The following is a 23058-nucleotide window of genomic DNA, read 5'->3' on the forward strand; positions in this document are numbered from 1 at the left end:
GCCTGGACTCTATTTTTACTTTTTCCTACTTTCATCTTCTTTCTGTCATACATTCCAATTTGACTTTTTCGGGGGGTGCAAAATTGTAATGATTTCTGTGAACTCTATTAATTTCTTTGTGGAATCAGTCAGGTTACGAGTAGTATTCAGTTGGGACTTCCCTGGCGGTCCAATGGTTAGAACTCGGCGCTTTCATTGCTGAGGGCGCGGGTTCGATCCGTGGTTGGGGAACTAAGATCCTGCAAGCCACGCGGTGCAGCCAAAAATAAACTAATTAATTGAATTTAATTTTCTTTTAAAGAGTAGTATTCATTCTATACCGTTGTGTTTCTAGATATGATAATAGACCTTTTTGTGTCCACGTAGAAGGCAATGTGTTAAATACTTCACATGTTATTTAAATTAGTCAACAACTCTACAAAGCATGTAAACTGACTCAGTTGTTACAGATGATAGAATTGAGGCCAGTGACGTCTTTTCCAGGCCCGAATAGCTGGTATATGTCAGACATGGGATTTGAACCCAGTTCTTTCTGACTCTTTGTACTCAGCCCCCAGCCTCCCTTCCTTGACATTCCATTCAGGTTTTGCAAGTTTTGAAATGATGCTCTTAACAAGCTTTTAGAACATGTAACGTATCCTGTTTAAATATTTGTCTCACTTCTTAATTCTATTATGTGTCTGTTTCCTGGCATCTTTTTATATTGAACATGCTTCATTCCATTCTATTCTGACTGGGCTAAAAGGATATCCCACCAAAAACAGAAACAAAAAAACGGAGAAAGAATAGAAGAAAGAGAAAGAAGGAGTATGTACCGTTTAGTATGTGTGTCTGAAATGGCCCTTCCACAGAGCTCAGAGCCCTCTTTTCTACAGGGCAGTGCTCTGGTTGAGAAGAAGTGTTTGGGATTTGGGGAAGGATAAAGTAATCCTACAGAAATGGAAGACAGGAGAATCCCTTAGAAACAGAAGTTTCAGAAACCACTCCTAACTAATTTTCTTTCATTCACTCAAGGTCCTCCTTAACCCGGCCACCCTGGTGTCCCCTTCACTCACACACTGGCAGTGATATTAATAACTAACAGTCATGAAACACTCTGTGCCAAGTACTGTGCTGAGTATTGTGCTCATAATCACTCTCATTTGTTCAAAACAACCCAGTGTGAGAGGAACTCTTATGACCGCCTGTTTCAGATGTGGAAACTGCGGATCAGAGAGGTTAGGGAACTTGCTCAAAGCCACACAGCTCATCAGAGGTAGAGCTAGATTCGGAGCCAGACAGGCCAGCTCCAGAACTGACCTGCTTACCACTACAGTCACTACTGTCATTCCCCACGCTACTGTCTTCATCATCAATGTCCACGGGCCACCCATTTTTTAATTATGTAAGTTTCAGATGGGCGGCATCTGTATAGACTCCAGAGCAATCACTACCGCACATCTAGTTTCCATCCATTATCGTACAGTTGATCCTCTTCACCCATTTCACCCTTCCCCCAACGTCCTTTCCCCCTAATAACCACCAATCTGTTCTCTGTATCTGTGAGTTTGTTTTTGTTTTATCTTGTTTGTTCACTGATTTTGGTGTTTTTGTTTTTGTTTAGATTCCACATATGAGTGAAATCATATGGTATTGGTCTTTCTCTGTCTGACTTATTTCACTTAGTGTAATACCCTCCTGGTCCATTCATGTTGTTGCAAACAGCAGGATTTCATTCTTTTTTATGGCTGAGTAGTATTCCATTGTATGTATGTATGTGTGTATGTTTATGCATGTGTACATTTCACATATGCATGTGTACATTTCACAGCTTCATCCATTCATCCACTGATGGACACTTAGGTTGTTTCCATATCTTGGCTATTGTAAATAGTGCTGCAGTGAACATGGGGGTGCAGATATCTTTTCAAATTAGTGTTCTTTGTATAAATACCTGTAAGTAGACTAGCTGGGTCATATGGCAGTTCTATTCTTATTTTTTTGAGGAATCTGCATACTGTCTTCCATAGTGGCTGCACTAATTTACAATCCCACCAGCAGTGTGCGAGGGTTCCCTTTTCTCCACGTCATGTGCTGCCCATTTCTGAAGACCTAACTCAACAGCCACTGTCTTCTTCAAGCCTTTCCTTACTCCTCTCGTCTCCAAGCCTCACTCGCTACTGTCCCTTCTCTGATTCCGTAGAGCCTCACCTGTCCCCCCCGCCTCTGATCACCCTCACCTTTTCCTGTCTGCATTGTAGTTATTGATGTGCACATCTTAAGTTCTGTTCTAAACTCCAGGCTTCAGGGGGCAAAGCCCCTATTCCATTCATCTTCACACTCTCTGTTTCCCTGAGAAAATGTCCTGCTTTGAGGAAATTCTCATTAAACGTCTGGTTGGAAAAGGGGCTCATGTCAGCACTTTTCGTATCACAAACTTTTAGTTAATACCTTCTCTGCTAAGACCAGTCCAGTGATTTGCACGTGTAAACATTTGAGATTTACAGCACATCCCCTTGTTTATCCCAGGAATAATTCCTGACCAAAATGAGAACTAAGAATGTCTATTCTAACAAAATTACCCATCCTATAAATATAATTTTATCACAGTTAATTACCCTATAATTTAAGATGAGACTAACAGATTTGTCAGATTAAACTAAGTGATTGTCAGAAATGCACACATACCTGCATTTTATCTTCAAGAGTTAAATTCACCCGTGGTAGAAAGTAAGCAAATCTCTGGATAACGATTAAATAAGACAGATCTTGGTTTACTGTATTTATAACTCAGCAGGACAGATCTTGCTTTTAGACTGAATGGGAATCAGTATTTCAAATACCTCCAGACTTATCAAGCAGGGGTGATGATTTTGGAACAGTTAACCTACTTCCGTTATCGTGAAGTTTTGCTAATCCACTCACCCAACCATTATGCATTGAGTCCCTCTGGTGGTTCAGGCTCTTGTACAAGTTCCGAAGATACAACAGTGACCAAGTATGGTAACTGCCCTCACAGATCTTCCAATCTAGTAGAAGATCAGAAAGTCAATAATCAGTAATGATACAGACATCTGTAATTGTCACATCCATTACAGGCTATGTGCCATCTTGCCTTTGCTGGAGTTAACACTATGGAACTGGCATTCGAGGGATGCACCTCATTGTGTCCCTTTTATGACGTCTTTCTGACAGTGGAAAAGATGTTTCTGTGGCAGTTGGTAAGGAATTACTCTTACTGAAATGATTAGCTGGGCAAACACATTTTAATACAGTGGCTATCCAGAGCAAGGTATTTTCTTCTTTCCTCCCTGCTTCCAGCCTTATTTTTTAAGACGCAAGAGAGAGTAATATATGCATATCTGATAGGCAGCTTCCAAGTGTTACAAATCTCATCTTTCCTGCTGTGTGGCTGCTTGCTTTTCCTTGCACTTTTTTTTTTTGGTCGTTGAGAGGTTATGACAACATGAGCCATATTGTATTTATAAACATCACGTGTTCCCTTGATATGGCTTGCCGTTTCTGCCAGACGGAACACATGGAAGAAACATTTCTTGTTAACTCAGCATTGGTTTTTAGTTATGCTGATTTCCGGGACGGGAAAAATGCCTTCCTACTCAGATTTAACTTTCACAGAGGAGAAACAAAACCTCTGAATGTCCGTGAAATAGTTTTAACAAGGGTGGATACAGCTCCTTTAAACCACATATTTTGACTAAAACTTCCCTCGGTAAAAAACCCAAGCCTTGCATTTAGTTACCATCAAGACAGGCAGAGCTGGAAGCATTTGAGAGATGGGTGGTTTCAGGGTCTCTGCACGTCTAGAAAGTTTCTTCTAGAAGAGAACGGTTCGTGGAAGATGTAAGGTAAGAACTGTGCCTTTATAACAAAATAGGATTTTCAGAATTTTTTGGTCCTGCTGTAGCACACTTACCTCAGTTTGAGTTAACGTTTCTGTATTCAAGTTCAATGCAATGTGGAATTTAAATGCTAGGTTTTTATTTTAACTTCTTGCACGCTGCTTAGAAGGAAACTGCTTTGTTATTGGCATTAGTCTGTTTTGAAAATGCACTTAAGTTACATTGGCTGTCTCCAATCTATAACCTCATGATCTAGTTTCTGTTTAACCTTATAATTTAGAAAAGGATTTCAAGTGTCAACCTTGTTTGCTAGTACAGATCTCATTGATGTATGTGTTTTGTGATAATTTTCAGTGTTTTCACAAAGGTATTTGACTTGCCTTCGGTTTCCGAGACAAATGAAAATTTGAAGGCGTGGTACAATTTGGGGGGAGCAGAGGGGGATTAGTGTGCTGCTTTCAACATTCAAGGAAAACGTTATTTGTTGTATTTTCCTTGTGAGCATCACTTTACATTTTAAAATATAAAGTGCGGGCTTCCCTGGTGGCGCAGTGGTTGAGAGTCTGCCTGCCAATGCAGGGGACACGGGTTCAAGCCCCGGTCCGGGAAGATCCCACATGCCGCGGAGCGGCTGGGCCCGTGAGCCATGGCCGCTGAGCCTGCGCGTCCAGACCCTGTGCTCCGCAACGGGAGAGGCCACAGCAGGGAGAGGCCCACGTACCGCAAAAAATAATAATAATAAAATAAAATATAAAGTGCTTTTTTATCTGGGTTTTAAAAAATTCTTTAAGAAATATCAATTTAAGCTTTATGTATAACATTAAAAATGTCTGCAATTTTTATATAACAGATATAAGCCTATTATTATCAGGTTTAATGGAAAAACCTGGAAAAAAACCTTTGGCAGAAATTATATTGACTTGAGATAACTATTCTGTCTTATTCTTGTAATAGTTCAGTCACAATGTTTTGTGTTTATTTCTTTTAAAGACATTTAATAAGAGCAATGTCCTTTTAAGGCAGTCTGTTTCCTTTTAAAGGTACATGTGTGCGTGGATCTGTTTATCTTTATCTCAATTTATAGATGAGTTAGTATGGATGAGAAGTTGTTACGGATGAGAAGTTGTTAACCAATATGGTCTCAATTAATATATATTATTTCATTTAGTCATCATTATAACCCCAAGGCATAGGTACTTTTATACCCATTTTAAGGTTGGAAAACTGAGGCTGAGAGAGATTAAGTGACAAATGACACACTAGTAAGGAGCAAAGCTGGGATTCAGCCCCAGGCTGACTGTGTCTATAGTCCCTGTTTTTAAATCCCACACTGCACACCCTTCCTTACCAGTAGCTAAGAACTCCCAGTCTGTCGTCAGATTCAGATAACTTATCTTGAAAATAACAATTATCAAAGAGCAATGCTTATTCGGCTTCAAGAGAAATTATTCTTTACAGTTTGGGGACTTTTTGGTTCAATCTGTAGCATCCAAAACCCTAGGATCAGACTGGTTGCTTCTCCGGGGACTTGGTTGCAACTTACTTGGAGTAAGAAGAACACAGTGAAAGTCAGATCGCGTGGGGATTGCAAAAAGCACTGCGGATGAACTACCCTCTCCTCCTTCCTGCTTCCTTCTTTGCTTCATGTGCTGCGTCACTCATAAAAACCGTCTTCCCGGGATGGGGCAGGGAGCTGATTCATGAGCCTGATTTGGAAGTGAGAAAGTGTCTTGGAATGGAGAGTTGCCTACATGTGCCTGCCTACTGCCCTTTCAGGCTTCTGGCAGAGCTGTTAGGAGAAGGACAGCAAGAAAGTTACAGAACATCAGAGGTGGAGGGCTCTGGAGTCAGGGCAGCTAGCCCAGCCACCCCAGAGGCAGGGACTGTTGCTCTCCTGAACACACCTACCCCCCAACTGCCCGAAGATTGAGACATCCACTCGGCTGCAAAAACATCCTGGTGCTTTGCGATGAGAAGTAATTACTGCCAGCAGCATCAACGGGGATGCAGCTGCTCATCACAGCCCTGAACTTGGGCTGCAGGATCAAGGCAACTTGCTTCCAGCTCCATGGCTGCATAAAATCCAGGGCTGGCCAACAACCAGCAAATTGGATCAGAACAGGACTTCCCTCTTCCTTCAGCACGGGCTGGGTTGTTAGCCATTGCTGGGGAGATCCGGGGGGGGTTTAGGCCACACCCCTTTGCCCTTTGATATCCAAACCGCATCTCCTGGCTTGGCTTTTGTAAATACAGATGTTAGAAGAAATTGCCTCTGACGGGGAGTTTATTGTCCTGGTATTTTCAGGTTGTATTCTTTGCACCCACGTGTTGCTTTCTTCCTGGGGTTTTGTTTTTCTGTCTTCTCCGTGGGTCCCCATCAGGGAAACCCAGACTATAGGAGATTGCATCCGGCCACCCTCAGCACAGGTTCCCTTGGTCCAAGATCCTAATTTGTAGAGAGCTTCCAGGGGACCATTCTTCTTTTATTTCTTTTTTTAAATTGAAGTATAGTTGATTTACAATATTGTGTTAGTTTTGGGTGTACAGCAAAGTGATTCAGTTACATATTTTTTTTTTCAGGTTCTTTTCCCTTATAGGTTATCATAAGGTATTGAATATAGTTCCCTGTTCTATACAGCAAATTCTTGTTGCTTATCTAATTTATGTATAGTAGTGTTTATCTGGGGGCCATTCTTTTCTTTACACTTTTTCTTAAATTTCTCAGCATTTTATATAAATGCTTTTATATAAATCGTGTTACTTTTATATATGTATATATATATATTTGTAGGGGGAAAAGCACATGTTGATTTTTCTTAAGAGGGAAGAAAAAGCTTTTAAGCTATAAATCACCTGGTGCTAAGCCGTTTCCTTTCTGTCCTGCTTTTTGCCCCTGGGGTCTGCATGTAATTTGCAGGAGCAATACGTCTGCTCCTGAGACACTTGAACTGCTCCTCCAGACTGGTGGCTGAGGAAATACACCTGATCTGTGTCATTGAAGTTACCTCAAGAAACAGGCCTGGCTGACTTGGAATCATAGAGTTTCAGAGGTAGAAATAAGGTCTTACACATCATCTTTCATAAGCCTTCACCTGTCAGTTGAGACTCTGGAGGCCTGGCGTGGACGGAGTGACTAGGTCCAGATCACAAAATTAGGAAGTGACAAAAACCTCAGACCAGCTCTTTCTCCATCTCTAGTGCCCCCCTGCTTTAGTTCTCACCCCACTGGGTCCCCCAAGGTGTGTTTTCTTGGTTGATTTAGGAAAAGACTCTACGTCTGACTTCCCTGAGCCGTCCGTGTTGCAGTTAAGTGTAGCCAGGTCCCCGCTTCCTGTTCAGATAGCAGCCCAGCCCTGCAGTGGGACCAGAGCTCATTAATTGGAAATGCATGGGCCTGGCCCAAAAATTAAACGGATTTTGAGCTAACCAGATTTAGATTATCCAATATTTTTATTGAAAGAGAATAGGCCATCAAGTCAACTGAAGAAACAGCAGCTGCTTCAAATTATGAGATGCTTTGAATGAAGCAATCTTGGCTTAAAAGAGTTGGGAAGTATTATAGCATTATTTGCAAAAGTCAGCCTCTTTGCTGAAGCAATGGCTCCTATGATAACCCTGTTGGAAACTCCCGCATATCCCTACTCAGAGTACTTTGAAAGTTGTTCTTCACTTGGAACCAGTGATTTTTGACAGCACGTAGAAAAACAGATTCCTACATTTTAATGATTATATAATGTTGTTGTATGGAGTATTGGAAAGATAAGTAGCACAAAGAACCTGAGAGTTAATGAATATGATCGTTCATCACAACTAGGTAAGAAAGAAAAGGTCAATTTAACACTGACATCAAGAAAAGCATTAAAGGGCTTCCCTGGTGGTGCAGTGGCCGAGAGTCCGCCTGCCGATGCAGGGGACACGGGTTCGTGCCCCGGTCCGGGAAGATCCCACATGCCGCGGAGCGGCTGGGCCCATGAGCCATGGCCGCTGAACCTGCGCGTCCGGAGCCTGTGCTCCGCAGCGGGAGGGGCCACAACAGTGAGAGGCCCGCGTACCGCAAAAAAAAATAAAATTAAAAAAAAAAAAAGCGTTAAAGAGTAAATAATACAGCTGGTGTGAGGATGTGGGCGAAATGGTGATAGTCTCTTGTAACTGAGCAAAGTGTAGAAACCAAGGCTTTAAGGTAAAGCCGAAATTACGGAGGGGACAGAGCAAAACGTCATTAAAGATTATACAGTTGACAGCCATGAACTGTTCTGATGTCAGAATAAAATCTAATTCGTGTTTAAGCGTCCTCAGGACCTCGGGTGTCTTGTTACTTGGCCCAAAAGAAAAGCTGTTCAGTACATCACTTTTGTGCAGATTTATTTATTTAAGGCCTGTCCAGATAAAAGGTGTGAACGCCGAGTGCATCGTTCCAGCTGGAGGGACACTGGTCCTTGCTCAGGCTGCGCTAACTCACCCCATATTCCTGAAATACGAAGACTGTTTCCCTCAGTTGGTTGATCGCCACATGTACTTGATTTCTTTCTTTTTATTTATTTTTTTCTTTCCCCGTGAAATCAAAGGTCATGCTTTTCCCTAGTTCTGATTGAACTCTTTGAACCTGTTCCTTTTCGCTTGCCCTTGGTATGGTATCAAGAGCTGCCAGAGGAAAACCGAAACGAGAAATGGTAATGATGTCAATGATGAGGTAGTTCAGACATAGTGGGGACCTGCTCTACAAGGCACTTAAACTTCAAAGCACACGCCTCTAAAGCATTGGGTGTCACTGTCAGGGTCTGAAGGCTTCATACAGATGAGCGACTAGGGCTGCTCCTTGTATCCCCTTCCAAGGAGAAGGCAACTGAATGGAACATTCCGTAGGTGGGTCCCTACTCCCTTGCCAGAGGGACTGAGGGAACATTCTGGTTACATATCCACAAAGTGGGTATCATTTTTGCTTGCCTTGAAAAGTAAATCTAAAAATATATTTCCTAGCAGCTGTGTAACTGCAGAACAAAACAAAAAAAATCTGCTCTACTGCAGTGCAAATTACTCACTAGATATCTCCAGGGTTCAGATGTTAATGCTTCAGAAATTTGCCGCAGATTTTACTGTATATATTTAGACCAAGGAACCTATTAGCCTGCGATCCACTAGAACCTCTACATTCTCATGAAAATAAGAAATGTGCCACTGTTGGCAACTTAAGGCTATAATTATGTTAATCTGACCATTCTAAGACTGAAATACGTTGTTTTAAAATGTTTCGGTATTTTTTATTATTCGTAACGATGATCTGAAGAAACTTGGTGAAATGCTAATAAGTTTCTATTCAGTATCACTTTGTGACTAGAGCATAAAAATGAGTCAAACGTGGTATTTGGATATTTTTAATTTGGGCGGAGAATTTTTATCTACAGATATGTACTCCTATACACAGTGCATCTTAATAACATGAAAACTACCCAAATGTACTTTTATATTTCAAATGTAGAGACAGCGCATATACATGCAAGGCCGTCTCCACGTATATGCCCAATAACAAAAGTTTCAACGTTTGCATTGAATCGCCACACTTTGCTATACCAAGAAAAAGAAAGGTCAAAAATCATTTTTTGAGCAATACCACAAGGTAAATGTTTTTCTATCAGGAAGTATTCTAAAGCACATGGGCCCCTGTTCTTAATGTGGGACCAGACTAAAGTGGACTGTGTAGTTGAAATTCTGAGCACATCCTAAAGCTTGCCTTTAGCGACTTGGTCCAGCTTCCTCCTCACCAACCAAAACTTTTATTCCAGCCACAGTCAAGTGATGACATAGATCCTCTTTTCATTCCCAAAGAGAGGTTCTCCCGGCTGATCAGATAGGAAGGGAAGGGCTTCCCTGGTGGCGCAGTGGTTGAGAGTCCGCCTGCCGACGCAGGGGACGCGGGTTCGTGCCCCGGTCCGGGAGAATCCCACACGCTGCGGAGCGGCTGGGCCCGTGAGCCATGGCCGCTGAGCCTGCGCGTCCGGAGCCTGTGCTCCGCAACGGGAGAGGCCACAGCAGTGAGAGGCCCGCGTATCGCAAAAAAAAAAAAAAAAAAAAAAAAAAAAAGATAGGAAGGGAAGAAGAAGGATCCAAAACAAAGATGTGGGTCATCTCACAACTTTTATAAATAATTAATACTCGAATCTGCTAGTTGAACCAGGATCAAGTGGATGGAGAGTCTTATGTCTCCTGATCTGGGGTCAGGATCACCAATTCGTGTGGGAAAGGGAATGAGGAAAAGCGCCTCCTTGAAACGTTATTTGATTGCCTATGAATGGCCTTTTTTTTCCTCAAGGATGAGATCTTTGGAATATAATACAGCCTGGTGTTCTTGTGTTGGCTGCTTTCAGAATCTTCTTTCTTTCGTGAGCTCTTGTATCTCAAGAAGAGAGCGTATCATTCTCTTTACCCTCCTGTGCATGTGTTAAAGTGGGGATTAGCCATTCTATTCGTGTTGCTGTCACAATTCATGGGGTGAGCCCGTGAATGTTCATCATACTGTGTGTGGACCGTGCTCTTCTGCATGCAAAGTCACATAAGGGTAATTCAGCTCATTTGATGTTCACAGCACCAGCAGGGTAAGTACAGAGGGTGTTCCCCAACTCACTTCGCAGCAGAACCAGTGGCAGGACCACAGTCACCGCCGTGAGACCACAGCCCAAGGAGGTCCTTGGGAACAGAAACCAAGTCTTTTCATTCATAATCCAGCACTCTCTCCACCACACCCTGCTGTCCTCCTTCTGTATCGTGGTGAAGAAGGGTACTGATCAAAGAGGGAAGATGATTAAATCTTTTTTAAAAAAAAACTTTGGAAACTACTTTGTGGGCTTCAGCACATTGAACAAGTTGAGAGTTGAGGGTCTCTGGAATCCAGACAACGTCTTCTGATTTTAAGAAACTCCCTTTGTCTGTTTATCGACCCATATCTTCCTGTCCTCTTTTGGAGAAATTTTGCCCCAATGTTGCTTTTCAGAGAAAGGAAGAAAAGCGAGAGAAAGGATAATACAAAGAAGAAAAAGAAAGCTGGAGGTTGGCTTGGGCAGAGGGGGAGGATGAGGTACTTTGGGGTCAGCCTGGAGCCTGTTTCCCTTTGAAGGGAGTTGCAAGCTCTCCCTGATAATCATGAACTTTGGAAGGCATCCCATAGATGACAACGCATTTTTGTCACCTGCCTCATCTCCTGTGTGATAGGATTCTTCCCTTTCAGGGGGCAGTGTTTGGAGGTGGGGGGAACACAACTGGATCGGGGCTGCCCTTTTGCCTGATGTGGGCATTTTGTCACATGGCACGTGACTTCCTTACATACTGGGCCGGTAGCTGTCCATTTGGTTCCTCGTGGTTACTACGAGTCAGGAATGCAGGGCATCACTCGAGGGTAGGAATGCTCAAAGGCTCAGCAATGTGTCCCTGGATGCAGGGAAGCAGATCTTGTGTCTGGCAGGGAGGCTCCTGGCCTGGTCAGAACCTGGCGGGGAGCAGGGACTGTCAGTGCAGGGTGAGGCCTGGCGGGGCATGGACAGAGAGGCACGCCAAGCCCAGCCTCAGGGTGTGCTCGACTCCCAAACTGGTTGTCTTTGAGCATGTTATTTATCCAAATAAGGAGAGGCAGTGCTTTTGCTGACCATCTCAGATTCCAAGCCTTGTGCACCGGCTGGCTGGTTGGCTGACTTGATATTTGAACTGAAAACACAAAGGTATTCCTTTGAAATGGAGCATTCTCGTGGGGCTCCTGGGTGCCCTGGAGTCAATGTTTGGAAGGCAGTTATCTACCCACGTTTGTAGATAACAGTAATATGGTCTGATCTATGTTACTCTCCTCTCATGCCTCTTGCAACATTCAATCCAGATGACTTCGTCCAGGTATTTCTGGACCTGATTTTAGACGGGAATAATACTGACCTTAGTGATTCTTGAACCACTGCCCTCCTTTGAACCTTGAACCATTCAGAGAAAGTCAGGTCTCTACACCGATTTCTTAACCCTAGAGTTTGAGATTGTTCTGGTCCTGGTATTTGACTTTGTTCCTTCATCTGTCAAATGGGGATTATATTGTTTATCTGATGGGAGTGTGCTAGGAATTAAATGGAAATGCATTTGATAAGTAAGAAGTCTCCAAAAATATTAGTTTCCCTTCCCTATCTCCATCTTCTCCTGGCAGATTTAATTGCCAATATTTACAGATGGAGAAACTCTAGGTAATTATGATTATCACCCAAAGTTGAGTAAGGTCAGCTTTCTGAATTAGGATTTAACCAAGCCCACAATAGAATGGAGATTTGGATGTGAGCTTGCCTCTCCCCTTTACTCCCTAGAGCAGTTTTTGTCAAAGAGTGGTCCCTGGACCAGCAGGTCAGCATCATCTGGGAACTTGTTAAAAAGACAAATTCTCAGGCCCCACCCGAGTCCTATTAAATGGGAAGTGGGACGCGTTAATCTGGGTTTCAGCAAGGCCCCTGTGGGATTCTAATGTTGTTGAATTACGTTGAATTTGGAGAACCACTGCCCTAGAATAATTTGCTGGTCGGATCAGAGGTCTAGTCATTCCCCAGGACACTCGACACTTCCCCACCTCTGGTCTATGACCATGCCTTTCTTCCTGCCTGGAATTCCTAAGAAAGGAAACTCTTTCTTCTCTACTGAAATTCTGCTCATAATTTGTGGACTCACTTAAATCTCACCTCTTCAGAGGAGTGTTCCTCAACTATCCCAGCCAGAAAAATCTTATTCTTCTAGAGATTCCAGAGGGTTTGTCTGTCGCACCTATTTGACACTTGCCACAGTTATTCTTGCTTTTTGTCTTATTTTTATTACTCATGTCCATGCTTCATCTTCTCTACTCTTAAAAGGTAGGAACTGTGGCGTAAAGATTCTTTTGCCATCCTCAGCCTTAACCTTGGGCTTTGCATAGCTTTGCATACATAGTGACTACTCACATATTTCACAGACCCACAAAATGTCGCCTTTGGAATGGGCCTGAGAGACAACAAGAGATCAGACTTCTTGCTTACAGGTAAAGAACCGGATCTTAACACCTGAATCAGAAGTCAGGTTCCGGGGCTTCCCTGGTGGCGCAGTGGTTGGGAGTCCGCCTGCCGATGCAGGGGACACAGGTTCGTGCCCCGGTCCGGGAAGATCCCACATGCCGCGGAGCGGCTGGGCCCGTGAGCCATGGCCTCTGAGCCTGCGCGTCCGGAGCCTGTGCTCCGCAACGGGAGAGGCCACAACAGTGAGAGGCCCGCACACTGCAAAAAAAAAAAAAAAAAAAAAGAAGTCAAGTTCCATGATACCCAGTTTGGTGTTCTTCCTTCTCCACGTACTGCATTGACTGGTGAGAGACACCTGACTGGGACACGCGGGGCCACTGGCCTGGTCCAGACTAGCAGATGTCCTTGGTTTGCTGCCACAGACTCCAGCTAAACCCAAGGAAAACAGATGGGTTTTCAAAAGTATATTCATGTAATTTATAAACCTGGAACCTTTTCAGTTCTTCCATAACTAATGAGAACTGGGAAAGTTCACAAGCCTATATAATTATATAACAAATGGCATCTATTCCCAGTCATACGTGAGAGAATGTTGCCAGTTCACATACTCAGTATACCTGGGACACCCGTGGAACTTCTTATAGTTTCAAGAGTTGCTGTTAAGAGTAGAAAGAAAGTGGCTCTTCTGAGCCCAGGAAAAATACGCACAAGGGCTGTTTTGATCTGGATCCACATCATTGTTTTTTCATGTTTATTTGGAGGGAAAAAATTGAACTTGGTGGATTTGTTGAATTATTGTCCCTCAATGTTATCCTCTGGGGCTCTTTGCTCACACAACCCTTTCTTCTTTTGACACTGGCTAATATTGTGCAGCCGAGGATCAAAAATAATGGCACGGGGCTTCCCTGGTGGCGCAGCGGTAGGGAGTCCGCCTGCCGATGCAGGGGACACGGATTCGTGCCCCGGTCCGGGAAGATCCCACATGCCGCGGAGCGGCTGGGCCTGTGAGCCATGGCCGCTGAGCCCGCGCGTCCGGAGCCTGTGCTCCGCAACGGGAGAGGCCACAACAGTGAGAGGCCCGCGTACCGCAAAAAATAATAATAATAATAATAATGGCACGACTAAAACACCTTTCATCAGAAGCCATCCATAAAATTCCCTTTAAAATTGGCTCTGCTGACATAGCTCACCTTATATTGTGTTGTTTGTTCTATCACTTGGTAACAGAACCAGCACATATCCTACCCCGATCAGTATGAAAACAGAGCAGAATGCAGGCAACGGGATGATTCCAATAGAAGGGCCACGGTTATAACCCAGGTACACAGAGTTGATTCCAGAAAAGTTGTGAGGAAAGAAGGGGGAGAGGGGCAGGGGGACAGGAGGCAGGCCTGACGGGGTTAAATCTACCAGGGAACGCTTGGTGTTAAGAAGCCGAGGCTGTTCGAAGCCCTGAGAAAGGGGCTGATGGCGATTTGAGTACTACATTGTGAGAGGGCAGTGGCAGACCGAGAATAAAAGACCATTTGTTTTCCAACTTGGCATCATCCATTCATCAGTTTGTTTACCAGCATTGTCTCCAGTGGTCTCTGAAGAATATCTGTCCTTTAATCTGTAGCTGTAGAGCGTAAAATTCTAGGTAGATCGTTGTCAGTTTGCTGTTTAGGTTTGGATACGGGGGGGATATGTTGTATCATCAAACTAAACTTTTTTTAAAAATTCTTACATTGTTGTGAGCATCCTAAAGCTGTATAATGTTGTGTCAGCTTTCTTTCACTTACAACATAATCACCTAGATCCATTTCCTGAACGAAAGGTAAGTGGGACGTAGGGCACGGTGACAGAGGTGGAACGCATCTGAGAGATGTGGTCCCAGGAATGTCACCCAGTAGCGGAATCGGGGTCCTAATGGTAAAGAATGTTAATCAGATGAGGCCCAGATATTTTATCCCATAAGCAATCTGGTGTCTGTGACTAATGAAGACATATATGTGTGTGTATACATATACGTATATGTGTATATACACGTATTTACACGTATGTAACTGGTAATGTAATGACACCCATATAGTGATAATCAACTAGTGGTATATATGAGGATATGTAAGTATATATAAGCATAATGTATACTAATATGTATATTAGTTAAGTACAATGTATAATTAATTATATAACTAATTTTGAGGCAGGAAGACAAAAATTAATAGGAAGTCAAGAGAGTACCTGTATCATTATATCCTAAAGCCACTGAGATGTCCTGTTACTCTTTTCCTTTGCCCTGAAAATCTGGACCTGAAAGGCGAGCAAATGAGGTACTTCTCGAGTGGAATTCACCAGACTGCCCACTCATGGTCAAAACTCAAGTGCATTAACCCTCAGTGATTCTGTAGGGAAGACCTTGGGAGCATGAGTCCTCGCTGAGCTGCTCAGCGACCTGAAGGACATGAGATTTCACACTTAAACAGAGAAGGAAGTAGTGACAGTGTTGAGGCTGAAGATGGGGATTCTTGCTGCCTTGCTTCTTAGTCCTGTGTGAAGTTGGACAAGGTTCTCATCTCCTCACACTTCCATTTTCTCACCATTCACATGTGGAGAGACACCGGACCTCCTGACCCGTGCATTTCACTTCGTGCTGTGGCTCGTGAAATAAAATCACCACTGAAAGCACTGTCTAAACTGCAAACTGCTGGATGATGACGATGATGATGGTGTGTGTGTGTGTGTAGCGATCTTCCATCGTACCTTCACCCCATGGAGTTATCTAGATTTTTCTTGGCTGTCATCCCAAGATAAGAGAAGTGGAGGAGAGGGGAATTCCCTGGCAGTTAGGACTCCGTGCTTCCACTGCAGGGGGCAGGGGTTCAATCCCTGGTCGGGGAACTAAGATCCCACATGCCTCATGGTGTGGCCAAAAAAAGGGGAAAAGAAGTAAAATCCTTCGTAGAATAAAAAACATTATAAATAAATAAAACAGTATATTATATATTGTAGGATGTTATGTTGACCAGTGAAAAAGGAGTTTAGAGACTTGTCCTAAAAAGAAAAACAAAATCTAAGGCACTGAACGTTTGTATTTGGGTGACGGAGATGACTTATCTCGGAGCACCAAAAGGGGGTTGTGTATAAAAGTAATTGTCTGTGCAGGAAATGGGTGGATGTGCAGAGAGAGATGAGATAAATAATGAGGAGTTCTTTGTACCATCCGTTGCAAGTGGTAGCAAGAAAATATCGTTTTACAAACTGTAACTATTTTAGATATAAAAGGAGGTTGTCCTTGCCTGAGTGTCCCAACAGAAGATTGAGTGTCGGTATGAGGACATTGTTCTTTTATCTGTGCTGCAGCTCTGCACAGTTACTGATTGTGGCTTGGAAGTTACATGATTTATTTCATGTTACTTGTTATGCGTTTCCATCCTGAGATCTTGAGTCACCACTGGGCACAGTATTAAGTCAGCCAGCGGGTCTGGTGCAGGAGGGCTCAGCAGAGTTGGCTGTGTCAAAATATTTGTGGGAATAACACTCATCTTAAATATAGCCAGAAGCTCACCGTGTCTTTCCTGAGAATTAAATAATTTTGGCAACAGTCTGTCTGTCTCGTGTCTGGGAAACATTCCATTTATGACCAAATGAAACATTAATAGACCTTCCAAATGACCATCTTTCCAATTTTAACAGTGTAAGAAAGATGAATTTGAAAATTTTCCAGCATCAAAATCACTCGCCTTCACAATAGCATCTTTGTGTTTATAAGAGTGGTTTAGATTTTCTTTTAGCATATGTACTTTTTTAAAAAGCCAATAAAGCAGCGAATGCGAAAGGGGAAATAGGAATAAATTTCACAAGACCGTTAGCCTTACCAGAGCATAAAAAGTATTTCCTGTTGAGGTAATGCTGACTATTTATTAGCATGTCTTTTCTTAATACTCACTAGAAATAAATTGCTTCCACTTTGCCTATAGTGCCAGTCAGTGAAAGGAACAGGGAGAATGAATAGTAGGACACTTAACACACTGCTGGGAAGTGCAGGTTCACAAAGGCTGTAGCATCCGAGCTAGGCAGCTGAGAACTTGGCCAAGTAACAGAACCAGAGCGGGGGATGTTGGTGATTGGGTCCACCCAGAATGAGCCAAACTTTGCAGTAAGTTGTCCTGTAAGAGCCATTCTCTGGAGGGCATAGGCCACCCAGGTGAAGCTGAGTTCTGTGGCAGCAGAATCCTGCTTAGGAAATTACCTTGCCTGATCCCCCAGCTGGCACTGGGTTACTGAGCTCCCCTCTCTCTTGGGTGAGGTGGGCGCTGAATCCTTACTAGAGAGCATTTAACTCATCCCGATTCACCACGGGATTGGGCCAGCTCTCACGCTCCTGACGGTGGATAACTGCTCTAGTCCTGACCAAGCCATGCCTCTCCTGCCCAGACGGTGCCCTGAAGCATTTTGAGTGTAAAAGAAGATTGCCCTGAACATGGCAGGAAGGAAGGGATGGGAGAGGTGACCAGGACCATGTCTCACCGTGCACCCACCGACTCCCAAGGTAGCAGGGCCCACAGAAGCCACCTGCCACTAAAGCGGCGGACGTGGACTCCCATGCTGAGCTTGGCGGGGTTCACGTGGCCAACAGCAGTGACAGCTCAGTGCTTCTGGGCCGGGGGGCGGGGCCAGCAGAACCCAGACACTCCGCATTCGTTCACCTCCCTAACGGTCCTACACATACGAAGAGCCAGGTCCATTCGTACAAGAATGCTGCTGGTTAGGACATCTCATTCCCTACAGCTGGGGCTTTGGAGAAGCAGTCGGGGTGGGCCCACAGCTTCACCTCCATCCCCCTTCCTGGAAAGCACGCGTTTGACTAAGGGACCAAGACCTGCCAAATGGATACCAGATGTGTCAGGGGCCAAGACTGTGCGCTTCCCATACTCTGGTGAGAGATAACAAACTCTCGCCAATTAGATTAAAAATCAAAACAAGGCTTTTCACGTTCCGTCTACTCTTCTCCGACCTCTCAGGTGGCATCTGTTACAACCACTTCATCCAAATATTGTTTCGAATGAGACATCTTAGGAGGAAAGCAATGTCATGAGCTCCGTGTTCTCCTTCCTTTAATCAGAGCTCTTTGATAGCAGTAAACAGTTTTTTTAGAGAGAGAGAGCCTGCGACACTGACTGGATTTGAATTTAAGAAACATCATGGAATTCTTTTGGTCAGCAAGAACGACCTCTAAAGGCCTTAAAATGTTTGAAAAATGCACGTGGTCGTGGGGTGTGGCATAAGGCCAGCAGGGCCTCCAGCCCAGCCTTCGGAGCTGTTTGTCCCTGGGTTCCCACTGGAATGGCTTTCTGCCCCATTCAGTCCCCGAGGGCTCTGAAAGCACGATGAAGATTACACAGAGCCTACCTGGGAGCTAAGGAAATGCTTCCTCGCTCTCACCTTTTGTTGGTAATATGCTAATACCTGTCTCTTCTGAGGGCTGCACAAGCCACTTCTTGTTGGGAACACAGCCCTTCTAGTGCCTGTTCCCCTGGAAGAAAAGAGCTGTGTTGACAGTGATTGCCCACGGGCATCTCCGGAGACTGCCCCGGCCTTCCCCTCCTCTGTCTTGTCGAGGGTAAGGCAGGAGGACTCGGGCTCCCTTTCCCAAATACCCTCTTTGCTTAGCCTTGGCTGGTCCTCTGTCTCTTTCCCGCCCCTTTCAGGTATGTTTTCTAGAATGATTGCACTTGCCTGGTGCTGCCTAGTTCTGATTCATGGCTGCTACTCAAAGTTCAGCTTGGTAAAACCTGGTTAATTAATAGACAGCCTCCTCTGTCACCCTCGTGTTTACCCTCCGGCGTTATAAACCGGGGGGAAAGGCTCACGTTTCTTTCGGCTGTCAACCCACGGACTTCAGAAGTCTGGCAGCAGAATGGGCATTGGGTGCTGGCCCATCTGGGTTTTCTCAGGAGCCCCCCGTCTCCAGCAGAACACTGAGAGTTGGACCTGGGGAAAATGAGCATGTTGGGTTTTCTGATAATTTTGTTTGTTGGTGGCTGGTCGTTTGCTTGTGTCCGTGACCCTCTTCGCCTTAGTAAGATCTGTCTTGTAATACTTCCTTCATTGTTACCCCATTTACCTAGGCCTCTCTGAGTTCATTTGTTGGTGTGTGTTTTCCGTGTGAGCAGTTGTTAGAGGACTGAGTCACCCGTGCGGTAGCCTGTGGTTGGATGTGGGCTGAGGTTATTCAGTGACTAATATCCAAGGGGAGGAGAAATTGGCTTATCATGGGGAGGACGTCTTTTTATCCATGCCTGGAGCAGCTTCGCTCAGAAGACCGGGGTAAAACAGAACGGCCTTTCCTGGTCGTGAACACCAGGGAACATTTTAGGATCTGTGTTTGTGTGTGTGTGATTTCCTCTCTGAAAAGAAAGCTGTCTAAAATGTCCACGTGTGGAACCGAGGATTGAGATGAAGCCAGCAAACAAAGGAATCGCGTGATTGAGAGCTCAGCCAATGTGCTTTCTCCCGGCGTTAGCTGCACAGGTGATTTCCTTAAGAGAAAGTAAGTGGCTTTAATTCTTTGAGGATGAAAGAGTCTCCTAAGACCCATTTTCAGTTTTGTCTGGTGACTTCATTGTATGGTCTGATTGAGTGGTGTGTTTACAAATCCTAGACTTGGAAGGGTGGGGTTTGAAATACAATAAACTGTACATGATACTTCCTTCCACAAAGAATATATATATATATATATATATATATTTTTTTTTAATGCTCCATAAAGAGACATGATTACAATGAGACAGTTTCCCAAATCATTTGAAAGAAACATTTTTCATCCTAGATTTTTTTTTTCCCAGAAGCCATTGTAAGTTTTTTCTCCTCCTCTTTTATATTCAAGAAACTTGTAAATGAGTAATATTGGATTTAACTTACGGTGTTTGGGGGGAAACGAAATATAAGTATGTTAGGATTCCTACCTCAGACTTCAGGTGATTAATTTGAAACTGCCCCAGATTCATTCTGGTCTTTGAGGAGGGTGAGCCTAGCAGCGTATTGAGCCGGGTGCTATGAGCAGGGCAGCGGCCTCTCAGCTGGGGGCCACGGTGCAGAGGCTCTGGAAGAAACTATGCTGTTTACAAGAACTGGAGGGACTCACTCAACCAAGAGCTGGCCGTAGTTTGGGCAGTAATGGAAGGAGGGAGACAATGCCCAACAAACCGACGAACAATGAGGAACAGCCTCATTCATGCGTTGCCAATTTATCTAGCGCAAATAAATGACTTTTTTCTTTGTCTGGGCCAAGGTGCAGGGAAATAGATATCCATGTTGTGTCCTGGGGAGGTGTTAAAAGAATCTTTATTTTTGTATTTAGGTCATCTCTTTCTTGCTGCAAAATTAAATGCTTTAAAGCTCACATAAAGACGTTAGGGTTGAAATTTTCTGGGCTAAAAGTGTCAGAGAGATAACATGTCAGATATTTTCAACTTTCTAAGAGCGATGAAATGATACAGAAGATTAGTGACCATCAGAAGAACTGGTGGGCGAATAAAGGATTCAGGTATGTTAAGGTGAATAGCAACTGTGGGCATGTGTGTGTATGTTTTGCTTATTTATTTTACATTTAAAGTTTAATATAAGTTTCTCCTAAAAGGTCTGACTGAGTAATAGTATAGGAAAACCCTAGCATGTATTTAAGGTCATTTCTTTACTCGTTAGCCAAGACACAGTTAAAATACAAAGCAAAACAAGACCATGCAAGTGCCTGATTCTAGGAAGATACCTCCATAGAAAGAACACTAATACAAAGGGCTGGGATTTTTTTTAAACTATGAATTATAGAATCTTAACTGTCATCCTGGTTCAGTCAGTCAGGCAATGGGTATCTCCTATATATAAAGTCCACTTTTTTTTTTTTTTTTTTTTTTTTGCGGTACGCGGGCCTCTCACTGCTGTGGCCTCTCCCGTTGCGGAGCACAGGCTCCGGACGCGCAGGCTCAGCGGCCACGGCTCACGGGCCCAGCCGCTCCGCGGCATGTGCGATCCTCCCGGACCGGGGCACGAACCCGCGTCCCCTGCGTCGGCAGGCGGACTCTCAACCACTGCGCCACCAGGGAAGCCCCTAAAGTCCACTTCTTATTGGAATAGCAAGTGGACTCTGGGAGATCACACTGAAGACTTCTTCATCACCGTCTGCCTCATCCTAAGAGTGATTTCCCTTTGGTTGCTCTGTATACTTTAGTGTACGAACCCAAGTTACCTAATTTTAAGGGTTTATTCAAGCGGTAGGTTTAAAACATTTCCCTACTATATCATGGGAAGATGATGTCATTCTCTACTTGGGCTCCATGTAGAGCCAAGGATGAAATTATCAAGGTTCTTCTCAAAACTCAGTCTTGGAAAGTCAGTCCTGGGTTGGCAAACCAAAAGAAGAATTTTGCCAAAGGCTTCCAACCTCTAGGTCACCCCTGTTGATGGAGACATTCAACCTTAGATGACCTGTTTTGGCATAGCAGAATGCTTGTATTCCCCTCCACTGTGGATAACTCAGGTGGACAGCAATTCATTCAGGGACCCTGTTGGATAATGGCAGGATTATTTTGAAGTGGACAAGGCAGGGCTGACATACAGCATTACCATCAGGTACGTAGTGTTCATTGCTTATGGCTACGATCCAGCCTCGTTGGCTGAGGTCCCATTCTGGCTGGTTGGTACTCATGAGATACAGGCTGTTGGATGTTAAATATTTTTACTATCACCTGCATTTCCCATATGAATGCACAGTGTATCTGAATTATTGGTAATTAATTGTTACATTTCTTTCTGAATTCATCTGCACAAGGCGTCCAGAAAGTCTAATGAGATTTTTCTAATAAGTTTTTGGCATGTATTTTATTTTAAATTTTACATAACTTCATTTCACTTAGTTATATAATGTGCCTCCTAGCCATTTCTTTTCACATCACCAAACATGTTTTTAAAAGACCTATGCAGGCATCTCTGTTGCTTTAAAAGAAATTTACTCAAATTTTTATTAATTAAACTTAACTTTACATTTTTCTTTCATTAATACTCTTTATTCTTCTAGACAGTTCTGTACTCCTAGGAATGTTGACGTCTCATTTTGCTCTCTTACCAGAAAAGGGGGGGTTCTCTATGTGTTCATTTGATTCAGGATCCCCCAAATCCAGATGAAGCCGGATGAGGAGGAAAGAGAGAACAGGGAGTAGCGACTAACCCCGTTAGGATTATTGTTCATCCTAAGTGGGTTCTAGACATTTGAAACCCTATTTTTGGGGGGGAGTGGGGATGAATAACGATAATGACAACAGTACCTACTATTTGTTGCACCTGATTGACCTTGAGCACCATGTGATGCTTTACACACAGTGGCATGTTTGAATATATCTGTGTGTGTGTTTGGGGTGATTATTGCATTGTGTGGTCTGATTGGGTGGGGAATTTGGCCAGATATGCACCGCCGGCTGAGCCAGTCCCTCTCGTATTTTATCACCTGTGAAGCTGCCATGCTTACCACTGAGCCTGACCTTTCTTTTCATTGAGTCCTGCACTGAGGAAGACGGGGGGGAGAGGTATTTATAGAGGATCCATGTTGATCTACTACAAAACTTGGGTTATATGGTTGCTCCAGCCATTCTGGAACGGGAATCAGGTATATTATCGCACAGTGACCTTGGGAATGCCCTCCTGGTCTATGGCCGTGAGCCCCTGAGCCTTGAGTGTGTGTGGGCTGGAGCATCGGGACTGGGCCATGTGGTGGAGTGGACACAACTGGAGGCTGACCTTGACCTCACCCTAGGTGTGACTCCCCAGGGGCTAGGAACTGGGGTGAGGGTCCCAGGGGTGAGGACAGCCTGAGGATATCTCAAGTCCGGTTTAGAGGGGGAGAACAGACTAGTCTACTGTGGTGTGTGTGCGTGTGGCGTGTGTGCGTGTGTGGTGCGTGTGGTGTATGGTGTGTCTGTGTGGTGTGTGTGTGTGTTGGGGAGGCAGGGGTAGTGGAGATAAAACTGTAACGTCGAGTGAGGAGCCTGCATACTCTGGGATCCCCTAGGGGGTCAGGAGCCAGTTCAGTAGTGCTTGGATAATGTACCCCTCAAAGGGCTCTTTTTGGTTGCTAATATTTGCATTTTGCCTGCATTTTTTTGTCAGTCATTTCTATTATGAAATCCACCATAATGTGTAAAACTCCCCGGGTCAGGGACTCTGCATTGCTGGGTCCTTCCAGTGACAAG

The 23058-nt window shown here is 44.1% G+C and overlaps 1 protein-coding gene across 14 annotated transcripts in view; it reads left to right on the forward strand.

Moving 5' to 3' along the window:
• KIAA1217 overlaps window positions 1-23058 on the forward strand; it is a 497456-nt gene that overhangs the window by 389062 nt on the left and 85336 nt on the right. The window contains exon 1 of one of the 14 annotated variants that reach the window (XM_082847334.1): window positions 3510-3845. The exons of 12 other annotated variants lie outside the window; for them this stretch is intronic. The gene's annotated coding sequence lies outside the window, so the exon portion shown is untranslated. Of the gene's footprint in view, window positions 1-3509; window positions 3846-19105; window positions 19368-23058 lie in introns of those variants that run through there. One more of the 14 variants, XM_082847333.1, reaches the window with a different exon arrangement.

Source organism: Leucopleurus acutus (genome assembly GCF_964270905.1).
Source record: "Leucopleurus acutus genome assembly, chromosome: 1".
In the NCBI taxonomy this organism is placed as follows: Eukaryota; Metazoa; Chordata; class Mammalia; order Artiodactyla; family Delphinidae; genus Leucopleurus; species Leucopleurus acutus.